Source organism: Gadus chalcogrammus, chromosome 8 (genome assembly GCF_026213295.1).
Source record: "Gadus chalcogrammus isolate NIFS_2021 chromosome 8, NIFS_Gcha_1.0, whole genome shotgun sequence".
In the NCBI taxonomy this organism is placed as follows: Eukaryota; Metazoa; Chordata; class Actinopteri; order Gadiformes; family Gadidae; genus Gadus; species Gadus chalcogrammus.
In genome coordinates this window covers 14,404,177-14,413,835 of record NC_079419.1, presented here as the reverse complement: position 1 = coordinate 14,413,835, position 9,659 = coordinate 14,404,177, and the positions used below count along the sequence as shown (strand labels likewise).

Below are 9,659 nucleotides of genomic sequence, written 5' to 3'. Positions count from 1 at the left end.
TTGTCAGGTTTTTGTACTGGGAGTCTGTGTTTCCTGTCACCGTGGGCTGCAGAGCACAGTAGTACAGAGCAGAGTCTGTCACGGCAGCAGCGGAGATCTCCAGAGCAACCATTTGTCTTTTACTGTCCTTTTTCAAAGTAAATCCAGATAGCTCCATGTATTCTTTGATAAGGAATTGTGGAGGTGAGCTGGGGTACTGCCGATACCAGAAGAGGTTTGTTGCTGAGGAGTATTTACAGGAAAGAGTCACGCTGTCTCCTTGTAGAGCCTGGACACCGTCCTGGGTTGAGTTGATGGTTTGCTGATGACTTTCACCTACAGATATTAGGAACGAAGGGAATGAAGATCCTGGAAATAGCAATATGAGTTCATTCGAATGAACTGCTAAACCTGTATTGAGGTCCATGTCTGAATTAGGACAGTGCTTCTAAATAAGAACTCACCAGTAAACCCAGTGAATAAAACCACTAACATGAAGATCTGCATAGTTAATACTGGAACAAGCAGATGTTGTAGAGCAGCAACGATCAAGAGTCTAGAAGCTGTTGTTTTGACAGATTGTTTCTGATGTGCTGCCTTTCAAGCTCCACCTCCTGCTAGAGTGGCACCAAGGACTGAATGAGACAGGAGAAGACCTTCTACTTCACTGGCTCTGTGGAGACCATGAGGACTCAGGAAGAGGAGCGACAGGAGCTCTGACTTTCAAAAGTCAAGGAGAATCACTGTGGCGTCACCATCTCTACATGTACATATATACAATGTTTAGATAGAAATAATAAATGTGTGCCCAAAATATAAATGTTGAGCCCAGGCAATTTTTTATTGCTGTAATTCCTTACCCGAAGGGGTGGGTCAATTCTCGTTCTCATAGAACTCTAAAATTATACATATATTTTTTTACAATTTAACGTTTACTCCCTCATTGACTGTCTTGCCATAGTGTGTTTGTGTTCAGTCATACAGCTGATGGTTAATTTATTTAGAGTCTCTACTCATGGGAGTCATGCTAGATGGGATCATTAGTAGGTCAAAAAGTTATAATTCAGTCAGATTCCTGCTACAGTGGATCATTAGCAGGTGCAACCACAGTGTCTCTGATAAACCATGAAGATCCATCATCCATCTGATAGAAAGGTGTGGTGGGATCACCACTTCCCTCCTCATTTAAGGATAGGGAGATCATTATCTTCAAGTTAATGTAAAGGCTTCTCCGCACTTTCTGTCACTGTGTCTCCGAAGAGCACAGTAGTAGAGAGCTGTGTCGGCCAGGGTTAGGTGGTGAGTTCAGTTAATGTTCTGGATGTTGTGGACTGAAAACGACGGTCAAGAATATGTTAATCACTCCATGATGTGGCTCCTTTATAGAGCATAAACTGAGGAGCCTGGTTAAAATGATTTCGGTACCAGTAAAGGTGAACATTATTATAGCTTGTTTCATAGGTGCATCTGAGTGTTACATATTCCCCCTCTTTTCCACTGACTTTCTGTTCATCAGGAGAGATGGAGTCCCCAGCTATCAGTCCTGGTAAAAGTACACATAATGGATGTGTTAGATTAACATGGAAAATAAAAAACAGATTAAGATGTTAAAAACATTGAATAATTAATTATGATAGTTAAATGTCTGATAATTCAGTCATATACACAGGGTGTAGCATGAGCTTTTTGCTTTTACCAGATAGAAGTGCAGCATTAATAATCCACAGCCAGGTTTCCATCTGAACAGCAGGTGTACAGCAATAGGAGAGGCTCTCTGGTGTTCAGCTCAAGTATGAGACTTATTCTCTTCAAGGTTCCAGCTGGTAAAGACACAATGACCAAACATGTTGATTACAGATTTCGACACACTCTGGCTAATACTGACCTCTTGTGGTGGATAAGAGATCTCACCTTCATATTAACTTAAGGAAGAAGAAAATAAACTTCACAAATGAACCACCACACTATTAACACCAAATATTCCAATCCAAATAACATGGCTAGAGCATGAACTGCAGAATATGTAAATATTTTTTAATTGGTCTCTGTACTGGTCTCAGGGGAAGAGGGAGCTGTGTTTTGTGATTAACAGGTTTTTGTACAGGGAGTCTGAGATTTCTGTCACTGTGGACCTCAAAGCACAGTAGTACAGAGCAGAGTCTGTCACTGCAACAGAGGAGATCTTCAGATCCACACCAGTCTTCTAAGTGCCAGTCAGTTCAATAGAAAACCTTTTGTCTGAACCAAGAGACTCAGCTGTCTTGTTGATACCAAACCCTGAGATGGACAGCAGGAACTGTGGAGGTTCTCCAGGATACTGACGGTACCAAAAGAAATAATCGCTCCCTGTGGCAATTTTAGAGAGTGTGTAGGACAGGGAAACACTTGTACCTTCTAAAATGTTCTCTTTCTGCTTGACAGGAGTGAAGTTCACACTGTAAACACCTGTAAAGATAAGTTTAATCTGTAAACATGTTGCCATGGAGATACAAATTCCCTTTAATCTTTAGAATTTCTGGTAGGACATAATTCACCTGTTCATTTACAAACTACAAGTAGAAAAAGTACTGACATTTCAAACACCATGGGAACCCTGATGCTCAACATGCTACCTCTGTATCTCTGTCTCTTCACTAGATTCCTGGTGAATTCACCTCTCCAGATGCCCCTCCCCTAAACAGTTGAAAACAATGAAAACTGTGCTTCAAGTTCGTTCTAAGGTTTTTGTACAGGGAGTCTGTGTTTCCTGTCACTGTGGGCCTCACAGCACAGTAGTACAGAGCAGAGTCCGTCACTGCAACAGAGGAGATCTCCAGAGCAAACAATAGCCTATCATCGTACTTTTTTAAAGTAAATCGAGATTTCTCCATGTATTCCTTGATAAGGAACTGTGGAGGGGAGCTGGGGTACTGGAGATACCAGAAGAAGTAGTCTGCTGAGGTGTAGTTGCATGAGAGAGTCACGTTGTCTCCTTGTAGAGCCTGGACTCTGTCCTGGATTGAGTGGATTGTTTGCTGATAACTGTCACCTGCACATATTACGAATGAAAGGTCAGTAATTACCACAGTGTTAAAGACCCTGGAAATAGCAAAACGACATAATTCATATGAACTGCTAAGCATTTTTTGAGGTACATGTCCTAAAAAGGATAGTGCTTCTAAAGCAGAACTCACCAGGAAACCGAGAGAATAAAACCACTAACATGAAGAGCTGCATAGTTGATACTGGAGACCAATCAGATGCTGTAGAGCACCAACAATCAAGAGCCTGAAAGCTGTTATGTTGACAGATTGTTTCTGATGTGCTGCCTGTCAAGCTCCACCTCCTGCTAGAGTGACACCAAGGACTGAATGAGACAGGAGAAGACCTTCTACTTTATCGGCTCTGTGGAGACCATGAGGACCCAGGAAGAGGAGCGGCAGGTGGTCTGGGTTCCAGGGTCAAATGTCCACGAGAACTACTGTGGTGACACCATCTAAACATGTAAAAATGTCAAATGAAGAACATTTTGTGTTATTATAAATGTGATTATATTATGTCAAGTGATTTGATGAATTTAAATTGCTGTTAGTTTTGACCAGAGTTTGGTTGGTACATTGTTCTGGATTGAAATATGTTTTTTATTTGAAGGGGGCATATTATGCAAACAACACTTTTCCTGCGATTTGGGGTCTCTGGTGCTCCCACACGCATACCAATTTTGATTTTTTTAAGTGAGATATGCATTTCTGTAAGTACCCCGCCTACAGCTACCAACCGAGCGAGTCACTTTCGGCGACCCCTTCTACGTAGGAAGGGGGCACATTTGAATATTTCCTCCCACTTCCCCACCCTCCTCCAATCAGAGCATAGGTATGATTTTGTGGACCAGCGGACAAGCAGCTCCGGCAGCGGGGGCTCGGCGGCTGCCCTGCAGCTCAGCTCCGGGAGTACAATCCTTTTCTCCGTCGGAGCTGCCGGACTGCCGCCGAGCTCCCCCCACCGGACTTCGGCCGAAGCTTCGGCGGCTATCTGGCAGCTTCAACGGGGGAAGCTCGGCGGCAGTCCGGCAGCTCAGCTCCCGGAGTACAATCCCTTTCTCCTCCATGACGCGGTTCAATATGGACTTCAGAGAGTCAAGGCCAAAGTTCCTTTCCCCCAATTCTTCTCAACCATGGCCGAGATAATAACCCCCACTACGAGTCTTTTCTTGTTGTGGAAGTACCAGAGACGTCAGACGCAGTCTTTATGATTCATAATATCATCCGAGCTGACATACCTTTTGGCCGTGATATTAGATATAATATTAGATAAATACCTATAGATTATATAATCGTATTATTATATTATAGAGCTCCAGGAGTCCACAAACAGCAACAATCACTTCTCCTCCATTCTGTGGTTAACTCTGACAGCTCATTGGTCAATGGGCAGCAGCTCATTTGCATTAAAGCTACAGACATCAGAAACAGCGCATTCTGAAGGGACTGAAACAGAGGGGCATAGCGGCAGGCACGATTTTTTATTCCTAAAACCTATTTCCAGCAGACAGCTTCAAAAACATGTTTTCAGGAACTCATATACTATCTTTACTTGTTGGGAAAATACCATAATATGTTCCCTTTAACGTTGACTCCCTCAGTGACTGTTTTAATGTAGTGTGTTTTTGTTCAGTGGTACAGCTGATGGATATTTCACTCCGATGCACTATTTATGGGAGCAGTTTGACAGTGTTTCATTCACAAGTAAAACCAAAAATCAAAAATGGTACGTTGAGTAAAGTTGATGTTCTGGATGTTGTGGACTGAAAACAACGGTCTAGATTATTCTTTTCAGAACTCTCTGACCTTGCTCCTTTAATTAGTATAAACGGAGGAGCCTGGCTAGGCTGAAGTCTGTTCCAGAAGATACACATTTTCAGAGCCTGTTTCATAGGTGCATTTGAGTGTTACAGATGCTCCTTCTTTTCCACTGACGTTCTGCTCATCAGGACGGATGGAGTCAGAAGCAATCAACTCCAGAAGCAAAAAGTTCACATAATAGATGTATTAATAGATTACCATGGACCATAAAGAACACAACAGAATAAAACGTCAAAAACATCCAATAACCAATTATCATTAAGTGATGATTCAGTCATGCATGGAGTGTGGACCATGAGCTTTTCCTCTTACCAGATAGAAGTTCAGCAATAATAATCCACACCCAGGTTTCCATCTCAACAGCAGGTCTACAGAAACAGAAGAAATGATCTGGTACAAGCTGGAAAAGACTCAATGACCAAACATTTTGATGAAATAGATAAAGACCTACTTGATAATACTTACCTCTAGGGGTGGATAAGCGATCTCTCCCTTAGAAACAAAGTTAGAAGAGTAACAGTTGAAATATAGATGGTTATTAATTGAATGAGCCATAATGATAAAAGCTTCACAAATGTAAACCAAAATGCTCAAAATAATATGGCTACATATTGCACTGCAGTTATCTCTAAATAGTTGGTAATTGGATATAGTTACCTATTTAATAATTAGAAAATAAATATTGTGATGGGTTTACAAGTTTAGTCAGAAATGTCGGTGCACTGGACTCAGGGGAAGTGTGTTTAGTGCTCAGCAGGTTTTTGTACAGGGAGTCTGTGTTTCCTGTCACTGTGGGCCTCAGAGCACAGTAGTACAGAGCAGAGTCAGACAGCTGCAGGTTCTGGATCCTCAGAGGAACTGATTTGTTTTGGATTTCGGCATCAAATCTTTCTTTGGGGAACTCTTCAGCCTCCTTTCCTCCAAATGTATTGCGTTGTAGCACAAACCTGGGGAAGTCGTTGATTTGTTGTTTGTACCAGAACAAATATGGATTAGTGTCAGTAGTCTCAAATGTACAGTCAAGACTAACTGCGAGTCCTTCAGTGGCAATGAAATCTCCCATGGTCTGGGTCACTCCGTCTTCTCCTTTACACTCTGGGGAAGAACAGAATATGTGTATCAATGAATTAATCAATTGAGATCAATAATGAGAGGAGGACCAAAAAGAGTCTTTAAAGAGTTACCCAGCCAGAGAGTGAGAACCAGGATGATTGTCAGCCAGTGTTCCATGTTCACAGCGGGAGGGGAAGAGAGAGGAAGACCATTTATGCTCTGATGCAGAAGGACATTGACAGCAGTGGCCCCTCCTCTTCATCATTCATGCAAAATAATTCACTGGCACGATTCAATGGATCAAAAAGTTATAATTCAGTCAGATTCCTGCTACAGTGGATCATTAACAGGTGCAACCACAGTGTCTCTGATAAACCACGAAGATCCACCATCCATCTGATAGAAAGGTGAAGTCGGATTACAACTTCCCTCCTCTTTGAAGAATAGGGATATCATGGCCTTCAGGTTTGTGTAAAGGCTCCTCCACATTTTCTATCAATGTGATCTCAAGACATTTTATGAAAAAAAGAAGATAACGATAAAAAAAAAAACATCGGAATAAAATATCTAAAACATCCAATCATCATGATTCAGACATATGGGTGACACATGAGGTATCCATTCTACCAGATAGAAGTGTGGCCATATTAATACACTGCCATGTTTCCATCTCAACAGCAGGTCTACAGCAACAGAAGAAACGATCTGGTGTTCAGCTCAAGTATTAGACTTATTCTTTCCAGGGTACTAGCTGATAAAGACACAATGAACAAACATGTTTAATAAATAGTTCAACAACTACTTGATAATACTGACATCTAGTGGTGGATATGAAAACTCAACTTCACCTTCAATGAGGTACGGATTCGACGCAAATAAAATAAACAATTTGAACGTGAATATTTCAAACAAAGATAATGTAAAGACAAATAATTCACATTTTACACATTTTAGGGTATCTTGTGTTGAAAATTGACCTTTAATTAGGAGTCATTGTTATGATGAGCTTATGTGTTTTGTGTGCAATGTTGGTATACTGATCTCAGGGGGAGATGGAAGAGTGTTCTGTGCTCAGCAGGTTTTTCTACAGGGAGTCTGTGTTTCCTGTCACTGTGGGCTGCAGAGGACAGTAGTACAGAGCAGAGTCTGTCACTGCAACAGAGGAGATCTTCAGATCCACTCCAGTCTTCTCTTCAGTCATTTCAGTGGAAAACCTTTTGTCTGAACCAAGAGACTCAGCTGTCCTGTTGTTACCAAACCCTGAGATGTACAGCAGGAACTGTGGAGGTTCTACAGGATACTGACGGTACCAGAAGAAATAATCGCCCACTGCAGCATTTGTAGAGAGCGTGTAGGACAGAGTAACACTTGTACCTTCTAAACTGTTCTCTTTCTGCTTGACAGGAGTGGGGTCCACACTGTAAACACCTATAAAGATAATGTTAATCTGTAAACATGTTGCCATGGAGACACATGTTCCCTTTAATTTTTTGAGTTTCTGGTGGGCTGTGACTTACCTGTTAATTTACAAACTAGAAGTAGAAAGAGGACTGCCATCATTTCAAACCCCATGGGAGCCCTGAAGCTAAACATTCTACCTCTGTATCCTAGTTGTAACATACTGTTTCTTCACTAGACTCCTGGTGAATTCACCTCTCCAGTTGCCCCTCCCCTGAACCACAGTTGAAAGCAATGACAAATGCTCTTCCAGTTCCTTGTCAGGTTTTTGTACAGGGAGTCTGTGTTTCCTGTCACTGTGGGCTGCACAGCACAGTAGTACAGAGCAGAGTCTGTCACTGCAGCAGAGGAGATCTCGAGAGCAAACACTTTTCTTTCACTGTCCTTTTTCAAGGTAAATCCAGATAGCTCCATGTAATCTTTGATAAGTAACTGGGGAGGTGAGCTGGGGTACTGCCGATACCAGAAGAAGTATGTTGCTGAAGAGTAGTTGCAGGAGAGAGTCACGCCGTCTCCTTGTAGAGCCTGGACTGGACTGTCCTGGATTGAGAGGATTGTTTGCTGATGACTTTCACCTGCAGATAGTAGGAATGTAAAAGTCATTAGCCACCACAATGTTGAAGATCGCTAACACTATGAATTAATTCATATGAACTGCTAAACCTGTATTGCGGTCCATGTCTTAACACGACAGATGTTCTAAAGCAGAACTCACCAGTAAACCCAACAAATAAAACCACTAACATGACGAGCTGCATTGCTGATAGTGGAGCCCAATTAGATGTTGTAGAGCAGCATCAATCAAGAGTCTAAAATAAGTTGTGCTGATAGATTGTTTCTGATGTGCTGCCTGTCAAGCTCCACCTCCTGCTAGAGTTGCGCCAAGGACTGAATCAAAGCTGGAAGAGTAACAGTTGAAACACAGATGGTTATTAATTGAATGAGCCATAATAATAAAAGCTCCACAAATGTACCCCACTTTTTAAACCAAAATATTCAAAATAATACGGCCACAGTTTGCACAGCTGTTATGTCTAAATATTTGGTAATTGGAAAATACTGACCTGTATAATTAATTAGGAAATAAATATTTTGATGGGTTTAGTCAGAAATGTCTTTGCCCTGAACTCAGGGGAAGAGGGAAGTGTGTTTTCTGCTCAGCATGTTTTTGTACAGGGAGTCTGTGTTTCCTGTCACTGTGGGCTTCAGAGCACAGTAGTACAGAGCAGAGTCAGAGAGCTGCAGGTTCTGGATCCTCAGAGGAACTGATTTATTTTGGATTCGGGCATCAAATCTGTCTTTGTGGAACTCTGCAGCATTATCTCCTTCTCCAAATGTAAAGCGTCGTAGCATGAACCTGGGGAGGTCGTTGATTTGTTGTTTGTACCAGAACAAATACGCATTAGGGTCAGTGGTCTTAAATGTACAGTGAAGACTAACTGTGAGTCCTTCAGTAGCTATGACATCCTCTCTGGGCTGGATCACTCCGTCTTCTGATTTACACTCTGGGGAAGAACAGATGATGTGGATTAATGAATCAAATAAATCAAGATCAATGATGAGGCAGAGTCAAAAATAGTATTTAAGGAGTTACCCAGCCAGAGTGAGAACTAGGATGAGTCCACATAATAGATGGGATAAATTAACATGGGCCATAAAAAATACAACACAATAAAATGTCTAAAACATCCAATAACCAATAATAATAATCATTTATGATTCAGTTGTATATACTGTGAAGCATAAGGTTTTCATCTCACCAGATAGAAGTGCGGCAATAATAATCCACAGCCAGGTTTCCATCCCAACAGCAGGTCTACAGCAACAGGGGAAACGATCTGGTGTTCAGCTCAAGTGTCACATTTACTATTTTCATGGTACCAGCTGTTAAAGACCCAATGGCAAAACATCTTGATGAAAAAGTTAAACACCTACTTGATAATACTGACCTCTAGTGGTGGATAAGAGATCACCTTCAGTATAGATTCGTTACGTTAATGATTTATAAACCCAAATATGGTAAACTTTAATATTCCAACTATTATGGAAAGATAATGAACTGCAGAGTGTAACAGATATGTTGTCTTAATTCAATCATGTCTCGGTACAGGTCTCAGGTGAAGAGGGAAGTATGTTTTATGCTTTTTGTACAGGGAGTTTGTGATTCCGGTCACTGTGGTCTGCAGAGCTCAGTAGTACAGAGCAGAGTCATACTGCTGGAGATTCTGTACTGATGTAGCCTTGTCCTACCAGACTCTCGTACATTTCATTTGCACAGAGAGTCTGGCCTCTCTCCATTGACAAACGTTATCTCACTTGAAGGCGGGT

At 41.6% G+C, this 9,659-nt stretch overlaps 1 long non-coding RNA gene across 2 annotated transcripts; it reads right to left on the bottom strand.

Annotated features, from left to right (window-relative positions):
- Positions 1-7,345: 7,345 nt before the first annotated feature.
- On the bottom strand, positions 7,346-9,456 carry LOC130388343 (uncharacterized). Of its 2 annotated transcripts, XR_008896404.1 has the most exons (4): positions 9,092-9,456; positions 8,396-8,836; positions 8,047-8,230; positions 7,346-7,906 (listed from the first exon to the last, which is right to left on the bottom strand). It is a non-coding gene; the product is annotated as an uncharacterized LOC130388343 (long non-coding RNA). The 2 variants fall into 2 exon arrangements; XR_008896403.1 differs by having other exon boundaries at positions 8,047-8,836.
- Between the last annotated feature and the right edge of the window lie 203 nt (positions 9,457-9,659).